The sequence below is a fragment of the Cupressus sempervirens genome, chromosome 6, assembly GCF_028749045.1.
Source record: "Cupressus sempervirens isolate cs-2001-9-10 chromosome 6, ASM2874904v1, whole genome shotgun sequence".
In the NCBI taxonomy this organism is placed as follows: domain Eukaryota; kingdom Viridiplantae; phylum Streptophyta; class Pinopsida; order Cupressales; family Cupressaceae; genus Cupressus; species Cupressus sempervirens.
Window position 1 is genome coordinate 610,983,644 of NC_143123.1, and position 14,883 is coordinate 610,998,526.

At 31.5% G+C, this 14,883-nt stretch overlaps 1 pseudogene; it reads left to right on the forward strand.

The window, feature by feature from the left end:
* The first annotated feature begins 1,361 nt into the window (after nucleotides 1-1,361).
* Nucleotides 1,362-4,209, forward strand: LOC149553717 (uncharacterized; annotated as a pseudogene).
* Nucleotides 4,210-14,883: the final 10,674 nt, after the last annotated feature.

The following is a 14,883-nucleotide window of genomic DNA, read 5'->3' on the forward strand; positions in this document are numbered from 1 at the left end:
TAGCTTTAATCACCATTGGGCTATGTCCACCAAAATAATATATTCAATGGACATTTAAGCCAAATTGTTATTTAGCTCTTGCCTCATGCCTCTTAGCATGAAATGTTTGACAAAATACCTCATAGAAGTGTCATTGCATGAAATGCAATGATTATAGGATATGCACGAATTGAATTTGTTAAAGAGGCTTTAGAAACTTTTGAGGAAATGTAGTTGGCAAGTGTAAATTCAAACACTACTACCTTTTTTAGCATACTCCCTACATGTGCCAAAATGGGAGCTTTCAAATAGGGTATGGGTATCCACCCGAGCATAAAGGATAGAGGGCTTTTAGTAGATCTAGTAGTTGTATGTGCAATTGTAGACATGTATGCAAAATGTGGAAGCATAGACAATGCACATGAATTGTTTGAGAAAATGACAAAGAAATGTGGTTTCATGAACTGCAATGGTCAGAGGATATGCACATAATCAATTTGTCAAGGAGGCTTTACAAACTTTCAAGAAAACATAATTGGTAGGTGTAAAACAAAATTCCACAATATTTATCTGTATCCTCTCTATCTACAAGAAACATGGTATAGATATCCATTGAAGCATATATTTGGAAGGGGGTATTTGGTTAGACATTAAAGTAGGAGATGCATTAGTAGACATGTATGCAAAATGTAGAAGCATAGGCAAGGCACATCAATGGTTTGATAGAAAGTGTCAATAAATGTTGTCTCATGCACTACAATGATTGTAGACTATGTAGAAAATGGATTTTTTGGAAAGGTTCTTGAAAATTTCAAGAAAACGTAATTGATACTTGTAGAACCTTATTCAATAGCTTTTTCATCATCCTCCCTACCTGTAGCAAAATCAGAGCTCTGGAACAAGGTATGGGAATTCATCAAAGCATAATAGGAGGAGCTTTTTCATTACATATTATAGTTTGAAATGATCTCTTAGAAATGTATACAAAATGTGGTAGCAAATATAAAGAATGAGAATTATTTAATATGACACCTCAAAGAAATGTGGTTTCTTAGACTATAATGATTGTAGGAAATGCACAAAATTGATTTGGTGAAAAGACTTTAGCAATTTTTAGGAAAATGCAATTAGCGGGAATAAAACCAAATCCAACAACCTTTATGAGCATCCTCCCTACCTATGAAAAAATATCAAACCCTTAGTTTCAAAAATACTCATAAGGGTTTGTAAATATCTCATGTTTTATCCAATTAAAATAATATGAACTCTAGTTATTTTGATGCTTAATAACAGTGATGTACAATTGTTTTCATTACCTTAGTTATTTGAGAAGTTTAATGGCTATTAATGGATCTAATTTTCATTTTGTTGTGTCATAGATCATGGCATCCTCATCTTCATTTCTAATGGATGATCAATTCGATGCAAATTTTTTGATAAAGTTGTGGATGATGACAATGATTATCAAGTTTCTAATACCAGAACATTAAGAAATAGTACTTTGACAAATACTTTAGAAGTAAAACCTGATGCAACTTTTATTGATAACACAAGTGACACAATATTGAAATTGATATTGAATGCAACAAAAGATACCAAAAAGGTGGTGTCTTTAATTTCAGTAGTAGAAGTTTCAGGATAAGAGAAGATCCCACCAATCACAATTGGGTCAACAAAAATATGTAATGAAAATAAGGGTTCTAAAGTCAAGGGTTACAATAAGGAAGACACCCCTTTAGAAGGCTTCTCATTTGAGCAGAAGTAGTTATCCTTTGAAAACATGTTTAAGGAAGAAGAAGTGCTTATGGAGTCTACAAAAAATGTATTTGCTAAAATTGGAGCTAATGAATAGGTGGAATTTTTTATTAATCATACTCATGATGGATCCTAGGATGGCATGAAATCTGCAAATAATGCATTTGGGAAAACCTAGAAATAATGAAGAAGCACACGCTTTGTTTAATGTCACTAATGATTGAATTGAGAAGGGTACAAACTCATTGGATTCAAAGGTAGAGTGGACAGGAAGAAAGAGTATCTATAAAAATGCTAGAGAAGTTCAAAGGAGTAATTTTAACACAACAGATGTGGATTCTGATGTAGGCTAAATTTTTATGCAGGTTTTCCCAACAATTTGGTATAGCAATCAAGGGAATCAAGGGTTGGTTTTTTCTCTACTATAAACTATGATTTAGTAGGACAACTAATTTTTGATGCAAACATACCTTATTAGACATCTAAAGTTGTAGAGAATGGAAAACTTAATGCTTTGGATGTTGCTGCCCCTCAGCTACTAGCAAATAACTTGTCTGAAACTGAGTCATTTCACCAGTACAAAAATGGGAAGTTTGAAGGGAATTATAGCATTTCAGTTGCTCTAGATCATTCTCACATTGTAGTAGATAGTTAGGATAATTATTTTAATAATAAATTGCAAAATGAGTATACAAGATAGAGGTATGATCAAGCAATGGGAGAATGAAATCAAGTGGAGGGGTATGAAACAATAGATGCAAGTTCATCTGTTGGGGATGGTCTCAAGAAAAATTAAATACAATGCAATTTGCAATCTACCCAAAGCAGTGTTAGTTATGCTAGCTACCAAGTCCAAGATATTCAAATTTATCATGCTCAGAGATTTGTGGGATTGGCTAATCAAGTTGAATCAATAAATACAGATACCATCACTACATCTGGACATGGATATTCATACCAGATTGACCTTAATTGGTAGCAAGAATCATAGAATAGCTGTCAAAATTAGGAGAATATTTATTATGATCCTCAATATCTACACAAGAGTGGCATCAGGTCATAGATTTCAATCAAATGGACTAGGGTCTAGCATCCCATTTAGACCATAGTCAAATAGATAATGGTCAAATGTCTTATTTACCTAGATCCATAGAGGTATCTACTTTTGGTAGCCAACAAATGTAGCATGAGAAAACTGAGATGTTAAATGGAGATGATAGTAGCATTTTTTATTATAATAATACTAGTTCAACTAGATATGATAATAAATTTAAAGGATTCAACATGCAAAGCATTGGAACACCATGGTCAACATCTTCAAATGATTATTCTATTAGTAATGGGCAATGGGAAAGTTCTATTCTTCAGGAGAATATTTATGATGGAAAATAGGTTGGTGATGTTAGAGTTTCATTGAATAATGTGACTAGAGAAAAGCCAAATGATCCACTCACTGGAAGTAGGAGTACTAGGTACACCATGGCTCCAAGAAAATAGGGTGACTCAGATTAGATGGCAAGTTTCTATGTTCCAAGTTCTACCATTTACAATCCAACTCTAGATGCACAAGGACAATTTGATTGAGCAACCCCTATCAATGCTTCAACTCCTACTCTATTTAATCCTATATCAAGAATACATGGCCAAGTAGATCAAGCAACCCATTTTCATGTCTTAATTTCTAATGTGTACAATTTGAGTGCAAGAACCTAGGGCAAGTTAGGTCAGGTATCTAATTTTGATGTTCCAAATACTTTTTCATATAATCAATCTAATCAAGGATTCACTAGCCATCCTAGAGATGCTAGTTTCCAAAATCCAACTCCAGATCCAAATGTTTATGTCTATAGTAATCAATAGGTAGATCAAAATTCTCAAGCCAGTAATGATTATCTCAGGAATACACAGATAGTAGATTATTCTCATAAGATGTATCAATTCAGTTAGCATTCACATCATACACCTCTGATCAACTCTTCCATGGAAGCAATGTCATTTGAAGGTCTTCCTATCCATGCATTGGTGACATTTGGCTTTGGTGGGAAAATTGTAGTATTTAATCCAAAAAAAAAATTCATCTTTCCATCTAGCTATGATTCTTAGGTGAGGTGTGAACTTTTCTTAGAATTTTAAATCTATTGTTATGATTTATATTTAATAATTATGAGTGATTCAATGAACTCATTCTTGAGCTTTTTCTCATTAGGATAACTTTTCTTTGAATTTTTAATCTAATTTATGATTTGCATGTATGAATGCTTCAACAAACTCATTCTTGAGCTTTTCATAAGTAGGATAATAGTGGTGGTGTTGTGACAGTACATAGTATAGCTGATCAAGGAAACCAATGGCAATGGAAGTGGATACATTGAAAATAATTACTTTGACACTCTTTGTAGACAAGCTTTTTCAAGCCCTCTTGTTAGTGGAAGTGTGGCAAGCAAAGAGAGTGAAAATATTGAGGAAACAGTGTGACTAAGTACAAAATGACATAGAGAGATGTATTAATGTGGAATACACAAAATTTTGTCCAAAACCATGGTCTAATGATAAATGGTAGTAGATGAAGCATGCAATAACATTATCAAAAAAATGAACAATATTACACAACTTTAGTAGCTGTCATGATTAAAGGTTTTGAACAAGAATTCTATATGTGGCTCAAAGATTCTCATTGAGATCTTCCTTAACATCCACCTTAGAACATGCATGCAAACCTTAACTACCAAGTCTCTTTTTTTATATCATAGAGGAACATGTCATTAACATGAGTGAATGCATAGATAGGGTGAGTAACAGTAGAGCATACTGACACAATGCAGGAATGCATACCCCAAGTTCACTACCATTGTGAACTATGAATTTACATGTGCACGATGGGAGGCTCCAATTATATACTTCCAAAATATCTAGAATTAATATTCTAGGTAAGAAAAATGAAAGTTCAGCCACTATAAATTGTACAAGATAAAAAAATTGAATTATTGTGATAGACCATTTTAAATATGCAACAGCAACTCTACGAAAATTTTTGAGCTTATAGTACAAAGAATAAAGGGGAAAATAATATTTCTAAGATAAAAAGAAATATCCATAAGATAAATGTGAAAATAAAATAATAAAAGGATTGTTATCTTGCATAATCTAATAACAAAATTGTACTGACCCAACAAAGATCCAATGCAACACCAATGAGGGAAAATTGGCCCTAAGCACCAAAGAGGGATTCTATAGAAATAAAAAGAATGGTAAGCTTAAAGGCTAAATTGATCAATAACCTCTAGATCAAATCCATTTAGACATTTTATTCAAACCTCATTATAGAAGATTTATTTGGATATGAGTGCAATAAAAATGTTAGTCTACTTTGAGCCCTTGATCAATAAATGTAGTCGATAGGTGTGAAGACAAACTATGTGACTCTTAGCAGTCTTCTCCCATGCTGTGTGATGTTGCCAGTTCTGTGACAAGGTAGAGAAGTTCATAAGGACATAATTAGGAGTGGTTTTATATCTGATGTCTTAGAGGGGAATTCCTTCATACATGTTTATATGCTAAATGTGGCAACATAAAGGATGTGTGTAAGTTGTTTGATAAAATAACTAAACATGATGTTGTGTCATGGAGTTCTATGATTGTACATTGTGTCATGTATAGTTCAACCTTTGATTATCTTCAACTCTTTGAGCATATGCAACACCCAGGCATGAAACTTGATCATATTACATCTGTTGGGCCTATATGTGCTTGCTATCATGTGGGTCTAGTCAGTGATGCTTGGTATTTCTTTCATTGCAACAGGAAGGACTACCACATCAAACCTTTAGTAGAGAATTACACTTGCATGGTGATCTTCTTCACGTGTTGGCCATCTCAATGCATCTAAAGAAAGAAAACATATTTTAAACAAATATGGTTGAAATCCAAAAAGCTGAAGGGAATAAAATGGCATTCACAGAGCCTATAGATGGCTAAACAAAATAGAGTAAATGCATGAGAAAAGAAATCTTCGGTAAGGTTTGCGCCAAGCAATAAAAATGAGTTTTATGGTACCAAAATACATGCATCTGAAAATTAAACTCAATGTAATCTCACTTGATGGAGCAGAGATCCAAGAGAGATAGAGAGGGTTTGATAGGGAAAGGTGATGCTAACACATAAATCAGATGTAGGATTTGAATAGTCTAAATCTTAGTCAATGATATAGCATGGCTAGGGTGACCATAGGCAAGGAAGTATATTTTTCTAAAGTAGTATAGAGTTGAATTTTGGTTATAATTTATTGTATTCAAATCCTATGATCTTCAACCCTTACATGATTTTTAGATTTAAGTCTAAATTTAAGGGTTTGAGCTAGTGAAGAACTAAGGAAAGATGTATAGCATCTTACTATTTTCCTCCTATAATAAGTAGATAACCTATTTCATAAAAAAAAACAAGATAAATTGCCTCCTACTTATCTATAGGGCTCTAGATCAAATGGAAAATCATAAACTCATATAAAAAAAGCCAAATATTTTTGCATGGATAGTGATTCATTCAGAAACACTATCTAATTTTATAATATATCTATGAGGTATTTTATGAGAAGAAAACTTACACAATGCACTATCTCTTTTCAACCTCCAAAGCCCTAATGATGTAGCCTCTTCTATTCCCCAAACTTCATTACTCTACTTTTACAATATCATTCACCATATTCTTAGGTGGACTCCACGAAAAAAGACAGAATATTATTGATAAAGGAATTAGTCTTAAAGATATGAGAGGGAAAATGAAAACCCTAAAATCAAATGTAAAATACAAAATATTTTTGTGCAAGCATTGGGTATGATACCTGATGTGAAGAGTACATAGAAAAAGAAATGCTTGATGTGAAGAGCACATAGAAGAAGAAATGCAAAGCACAGTGACAAGAAACCAGATACCTAGGTGTGGAGGTGATGAAATTTAAAGCACCAAGGCAATATACCTAATTCCTAGGCATGGAGATGGCAAAATGAAAAGCACAGAAACAAGAGACTAGATCCCTGCTAGTACACTTAAAATGATCAAAATATCAAATAGAGTTTCAGCATTTAAATTGATAAAAATAATTTTTGACCAGCATAATTTGGCTAATAATTTCCATTTCCATCATTATTCTTGCCATTGATAACTCCATATTCATGTCCACCATTTTTCCTTCACTTCATGGATGAGTTTGGTTGTAGTTCCATTTGGTGATTTTTCACTGTAGTACTTCATCGATGAGTTGAGGTGAAGTTTCATGTGGTGATGCTCATGATGGGAGGATTAAATGAAGCATTTATTTTATTGTAAGATTTCATAAAGTTCATTTTTGTATTGTCATGGTTTGAAAAAAAATTAAAAATTAATAAAATATAATATAATTAACTAAAAACATATCTTTACAAAAAAATAAATTTTTTGTCTTTAATGAACATCTTTAATCCATCGATTGTGTAGTAGTGTATGAATGTATATATTGTGCCTCTTATTGACGGGTTGATAGTGTTATGAAATGGTTTCACTATGTATGATATCTATAGAGCAATTGGAAGAAAACAATTTCAATTCCATGCAATGCTTGTGTGGAAAATTCATGATGCCCAAGGTTGACACATTTCTATGGTATGTTATGTTAAAAATTAACATATTTAGTCCAATTGTATCATTATCTTGTAGGTCTTCAAAAAAAGGGAAGATTTGCATGTCCAATGTGTGGTCCAAAGATGAAATCTCATCATTCCAAAAGTTTTAGAAAATAGGTGTTAGATGAGTATAGGCACTTCCTCCATAGAAATCATAAGTATTGGAGTGTCAAAAAACATCTTTTCAATGAGAAAGAGGAGACTAAATCAAAGCCACAAAGAATGACACCTCATCTATTGAAGTTAGAATATAATAGAATTCAAGGTAGTATCACCCCACCTAATGGTTTGCATTTGGAAATTATATATTTTGATTGTGTTTTGCTAGCTGATTATGTAATTGATGATCATGAAGGTTGTTAAGGCATCACTCACCACCTTCTCAAGGCATTAAAATGTTATCCCAAAAAAATTAGTTGGCTTCCCTACTACGAGAAGCTACAAATTGTGCATTTGTTTGATACTATGCATATTGGAAAGAATATAATAGAGATACTGTGGAGAATATTAGATGGAAGGCATGACAAAGAAAAAATTGCCAAATTTTGTAGTGACATTCATGGTTTGACCAATCATGCAATAAAAAATATCATTGAATCAAATAGCAATGGAGATCAAATTAATGCAAGCATTCTTCCTTGGTTATTAACATAGTAAAAAATTAATGTCATAAAAGAAGTCATACAAAAAATTTGGTTTCCTTTAGGATTTATTGTGAATATAAGAAATCTCATATCAAAGAAAAGTAAATTTGGGCTAGGGTTGAAAATGCATGAATGGCATACCTTCATTAAGGTAAGTCATGGTCTTTTATAATTGTGAAACTACATTCATTTTTTATTGTGTTACATTAGAAAAGAATGAAATGATCAATTGATAATTGTTGTAGTATGTGCTACCCTTATCAATATATCAAACAAGTAATATATTGTAAAGTCTCATATTTATATATTTTTGTGTCTTGAATCCCTTATAGGTGGTTCTCATCTAAAGAAATCCATAAAGAAGATATAAATTATTGGAAGAAAAGAATTTGTCGACTAATGTGCGAAATGTAAAAGAATTTACCTTCAACATTTTTTAATGCACAAAAACACTACCTCATACACCAAGTTAAGGTGATTGAATTATGTGGACCTATACAACCTAGGTCAATGTGGATAATTGAGAAACACTTGAAATTTTTGAAGGGTTTGGTTCAACAAAGAGCACATCCTAAGGGTTCTATGGTTGATGAATAAATGGTATACCATATGATGGTGTACATTACTCAATACCTTCCTAATCTTACAACAAAGACCCATATAGATTGCATTTGGCACCTTGACTCCATTAAAAAAATTGAAGGGGAGAACTTTGTGGGGAACAGTAGATTTAGAAAAGTGAAAGGTAATAAATTATGAGATGTTATTGCAATTAATTAATTCTTAATCTTCAAAATAAATCTATTTTAAGTCATCTATTTACTTTTATAAAGTTTCTAAAGAGTGGGATGCAATACATTTGTTTATTGAAAATAATCAAAGATTAGATCGATGGTATGGATTGAATGATGTCAACATTTTGGTCATAAATTAAAATGGGAATGTATGTCTTTATTGATTATACAAGCTCATTGTAATGGAGATCTCAATGTTACATGAAAGGAAATATATTTAGCATATGGTTTAAGAGATCTCTAGGTACTTATAAGTTTGTTAATAAACTGTATGTTTTTGAACTTGTGATGCAATAATTCATACATGTTTGACATTATTGTAGATGAAACACCACAAGGCTATGTTAAGCAATGGTTATAAATTTTGCATCAAAATTTTGATGACACAAAGAGAACTTATGATTATGGGATAAGTGTAGTCTTTCAAGTGACCAATATTTCATCTAGAAATGACTTACATCCTTGAGAGTCTCAAAATTGATACTATGGCATTTTGGTTGATAATTCCTTCAAATTCATTCTATTTGTCATCAGATGGTATAGACTATGACTCAATCAAAATGATCCTAATAGAACTATTATTAAGCATTAGAATGGATTTCTAATTATTAATACAAGGATATTTGGGCCAGTTGGTGATGAGCCCTATGTTCTTCCAAGCCAATGTGAGTAGGTATTTTACTTAGAGGTTCCACATAAATGAGGTTGGTCATTTTTTGTTAGACATGATCCAAGAGCAATGGTGATAAAGTATAATGCAATGGAAGAAAAAGATACTGAAGAAGAGGAAGAAGTAACCAAAGTTAAGAGTTAGTTGATGATGCTCTTGATGAAAATGATGTTGCTACTGATCACAATGATGATGATGCTTCTGATGATGATGAGGATGGTGATGACAATGACCACTATAGTGGTTGTGATGATGTCAATGATGATAATGATCTTGATGATGAGATGGATGAAGAATAATATCAATGATGGGGGATTTTATTAGCTAACATTGAAAGGGGGTTTGATTGTTAATGAGAAGAATGAAATGTATAGTTATGTGATCAATGCCTATGCTATTCAATATTGAGTTCTTGATAGATCAATGATTGATTTGATTATCTTGTCATGTACCTTTTAATCTTTATAATTCATATGTGATGCTAATATTCAACATAATTTTGAGTGTATGTATCATGATTTTTTTTATCTAACATAAGATAACTGATTTACATATGTAAAAACTTGAAGCCCTTTCACAAGAATCCCATGTAGTCTCATGGATCATCAGGAATAAGTCAGTACACTACATAGATATTAATGTCTTTTACATAAAATATTTCTCTCATTGCTACCTATCTCTCTTATTTTATGGAGTGTGGGCACTGGTAAATAGGTATTTGTTAGACTTTTCTTCATCGAGTGAGGAAAGTGTAGGAATGCAAGAAGAAAGTGAGATATTTAGTATGTTTAAATCAAGGAGATTGACTCAAGGTCAAAATATTAGAAAAAAATTTAATAAGCATATGAAATTTGTCCTTGCTCAAGGGGGGTCATGTTCTTATGATGACGAGAGTGAAGGTGACTCCGATGTGCCCTTTAGGTACAACATCTATAGAAACAATGGGTCCCCAATGAACTTCCTCCAATCAACACTAATTTTTGTGTTGGAGAGAGGATATATCACATAACACCATCCTTATTACATGGTTTGAGCCCTTTTCTATGGATAGCATAAAGGTCTCTTACAAAAAGGTTGTTGAATTAATGAAGTATGTCAGACCTTTCTATGACTATAGTATTTGGATGCAAATTGTTAGATTAAAAAAAAAAGTATGTGTAGTTATACACTCACAGAAAAATATATACAACAAAAAGTTAGTGAAAAAAGTAAAACAATAGCTATATACATTGACGGAAGGCCAAAAGCATCAAGAAATATTGCAAGATTTATAAATAGTACATGACGCATTAGCTAAGGGGTGAATGCACAAAGTTGGGTCGCAATTCTGCGGAAGTCAAATCTGCAAAATGAAACTTCTTAGAAATGGGTACCCGATTTTTAAAAATGGGCACCCATTTTTGGTTTGGGTGCCCAACCCTAAATTTAAAAAATAGGCACCCATTATTTTTTAAAATCAGGTACCCATTTTTTATTTTCAAAAAATCGGGTACCCATTTTTTATTTTCAAAAAATGGGTACCCATTTCTCAAAAAATTAAAAATTTAAATTTTTAAGAAACAGGCACCCGTTTTTTAAAAATAAAAAATGGGTACCCATTTTTTAAAAGTAAAAAATGGGTACCTGTTTCTTAAAAATTCAATTTTTTAAGTTCTTGGCGGATTTTACATGTCGCTTTTAGCTTTTCAAAATGGGTACCCATTTTTTGAAATTTAAATAACGGGTGCCCATTTCTTACAACATGAGGTGGATTTTTTTTCTTGCCTCAAATTCTGGTTTGGGACAGGCTTGGTGAGACCAAGCCTGTGCCTTGGCCTCTTAAGATTTGGCTAAGGCATTGAACTGACAAATTCATGCCTTGCCATAATTTTTAGAGGGTCTTCCCGATCAAATTTTTTTATGAAACAAAAACCCATTAGAGCTCTCACTGTCCTAATTTCAAAAATATAAATTTTATAGAGTTATGTTTTTATTAACTATTTTTTTAATTTTTTAATCAAAAAATTAATTTATATGTCATCAATCTACATTCAATTCTTTTGAAGTTAAAAAAAATTGAAAAAAGTGAAATTTTGATCAAATTATGGTGTCCGTACATGAGAGGTTTTAAAATTTTCTTTTATAGCCAATTAAAAATTAATTTTAAAAAAATATTCATTAAAAAATTCAAGAAAAATATTCTCATCAATCTTTGGTGTATCAGGTAACTCCATTTAAAAGGATTCACAAAAATTCATTCATTTGTGTCAAATTATGGTGTCTGTACATGAGCGTGGTATGGTCCTGAAACAGGCATTTTGAAAAAGTGATTTTTAAAGATCCATACCAAAAAAATAATCTATCATATGGGTATACAAATAAATTACATATTCAAAAATAATATTTCAAGCACTACAATTTTTATTTCTAAAGTTTTTTTATATTTAATCTCTAAATGGCTCAAATTTTGGCATCAATTGACAAAATATTTCAAAAATAGGAAAAACACTTCCACTTTTTGGCCAAAAGTGAGACCCAACTTCTTGCACTGACCCTAAGAAGTGACCCAATTGCATATTTCAAGCATGTGAGGGAAATTTCATATTTGTATGTGTACTAAAATTAATATGTGGAGGCAAAGATCTTATTATTGATTACAATTTGAATCGCATAGATAAAAACAAAGCCACTATCATGGGTGAGGTGGTACATACTATGCACATTTAAAATCAACTCCAATTAATGAATCCAACACATCATTAATTTTTATTTTTATTTTTTGCTAACTTAGAATAATAAAACATGTGTTTAAACATGTCTAAATATTTTTTTTGAAATATAGGGCTATAGTATGGATCAACAACCACACAATATGCATGGTGATGATGGTTCTCATAGGACTTCTTCTCCCAACAGGTAAAACTCATTGTCGTTGTACATATTAGATAATAAAAAATGTCAATGCATATTTTTTATTATGTTTTATTCTTCACTACTATTTTGGATTGACTTTTAATATAGTGGTAATAATATTATTCTCTCAAATGAGTGTTAATCAAGAAAAGGGAAAGGAACAATTAGTCCATGAGGAGCCATAGGATGAGTATGATCCATCCATTTTTTATTTTGTGTTAGCTGCTGATCCTATGGTTGTACTACAAAAGGTTCTTTGTGCACTATCAAGAGCGTTAACTCAATTAACATCAATTCAACCTCAGACTCCTCAATTACAACAAAGAGAGGATGAGTTGATGCATCTAGTTTAGACTTATACAATAAGTATTAATGTATTTTCTAATTATAAGAAAAGTTCAATAATGGTTTTTATAGTATACACTTTTATTTATGTCATTAAATAAAATGAATGTGTTATTTTTACAGAGGATGTTGAATAGTTCAAAGGGCCATGCCCTAGATTTATATATTTCAAGTGGTTCAAGTACATCACATGTTCTATGCTACACTTGTATTTTTCTTGAAAATATATTTTTTAATATCCCTAACAATCTTTTTTTTATGCTCTAACAATATTATTTTTGAACACCTAGCATTGGTCCTATGTTCACTACACCACCTACTATGAGGAACAAAACAAAAGAGATATGTCAACTACAATGTCAAAAACATGTAGCATGGCCACAAATGTGATGGCAATACCTATTGGTAAGTATATTCCTCTTTCTCTCTCTTATTTTCATGTGTTTGTTTCACTTGAACTATTATTTCTTAGGGGGGATTTTTTAATGTTGGATTCATTTTATCTGTAGGAGGAAATGAGGACATTCCTAGATGTACTTGTGCTAGATGTATGGGAACACTAAAGAATTGTGATCAATTGCTCATGAGCAATGAAGATGGACTACCCCTAAGAGTAGCCCAACTTCTAGGTACTTCAAAGATTGATCCTTTCTTTTACCATACAGTCTTATACTCATAATCCCTTGTAATAACTACTAATCTCATTATTAGTTTGCAAGGAATAGTCTATTTTATGAAAACTTAATGATGAATGTTTGTGCATATTTGAGCTAACCATACACATAAGGTATCATATTTTGATTTCATTGCTAGATCAAATTTCCTTTGATCAATTTCTTCAAGTAAATTAAAAGGTCGCTTCAATTAATTAATTAATCTAATAGATTTTTTCTTTTCTTAAAAGGTGAGATTTACAAACTAAAGAGGGAAAGGATAAGCTCATTAATGCCATGACAATAGTTTTTAGACCCAACATCTTTCAAAAACTTAGGCTCCTTGAGAAATCAGGACAAGCTTTAAAGTATATTAGGTACAACTACAACACCCAAATGGAACACAACCCTTATTATGAGTAGCCCCCCTATATTCCTATTGTTGAGTGGGAGAATCTTAAAAAGGATGCCATTAACAAAAGTGCAAGACATGGTGGAGAATACCACTCAAGGAAATAAGGTATGTCATTGTATTAAGAATTAAATTATGTACTAATTACTCTTAATACTTATGTGGTCTAACACATTTTAAACTTCACATAGGTTTCTTGACACATCAAAGGAAACTGATGCAAGAAAACAAAAGCACAAGCAGCACAAGCTCAGCTTGGGTGGATATTTAAAACTTGTTGCATGAATTGTAAGTATAAGTAAATGAAAAATTATATGTAAAAATTTATAAATTGTAAAAAAATTGGTCTTTGATGTAATTGATTACAAAAAAAATCATGATACAAAGAAAACATGTGGGCCTTGGAGTTTAATAAAATAACTTCTAAAGAGGACAAGAAAGTAGCCTATAGACAAGGCTATACAGCCATGGTTGAATGAATCTGAGCAATGGGTGTGGAAGGTTCTTCTACTAAATCTATCAATAAGGTAAATAATTTAATTAATTTTTATTTCAAAATTAATACTTTAGCAATTACTATATTTGATATTAAGTTCAAAAAATATAAGTTTTTATATTTTTTTTAAGTAAGGAAATAATTATTATATATTTGTTTAAAACTTTATAATGAATATTTATATTTATTAAAATTAATTATTAACATTTCTTAGTTTTTTTCTTGTATTTATATGTATCTATTATTGATAAATGCACTAATTATTTACATTGGATTACAACCTACCAATCGTGATACACCATTCGAGCACCATGGAGGTGTCAATTCAAATGTGCATTGTAGTACTGAAGGCGTATATTTTCTATTTGAATTTTGATTTCTAAATTATTAATATAGGTAAACATTTTTAATTAATTTTGTGTAGTAATACAAATTTAATTATAATATATGTTGAGATTAAGGAAACATCTTGTATTGCAGTTGTAGGGGATGTAGAGGTTGTTCCTAATGATCCTTTTGAGGTTCAAGCTATCAGGAAACATGATGTGGTCGAACAAGGTAAAGAGCACTACACTAATGTTCTTTAAAG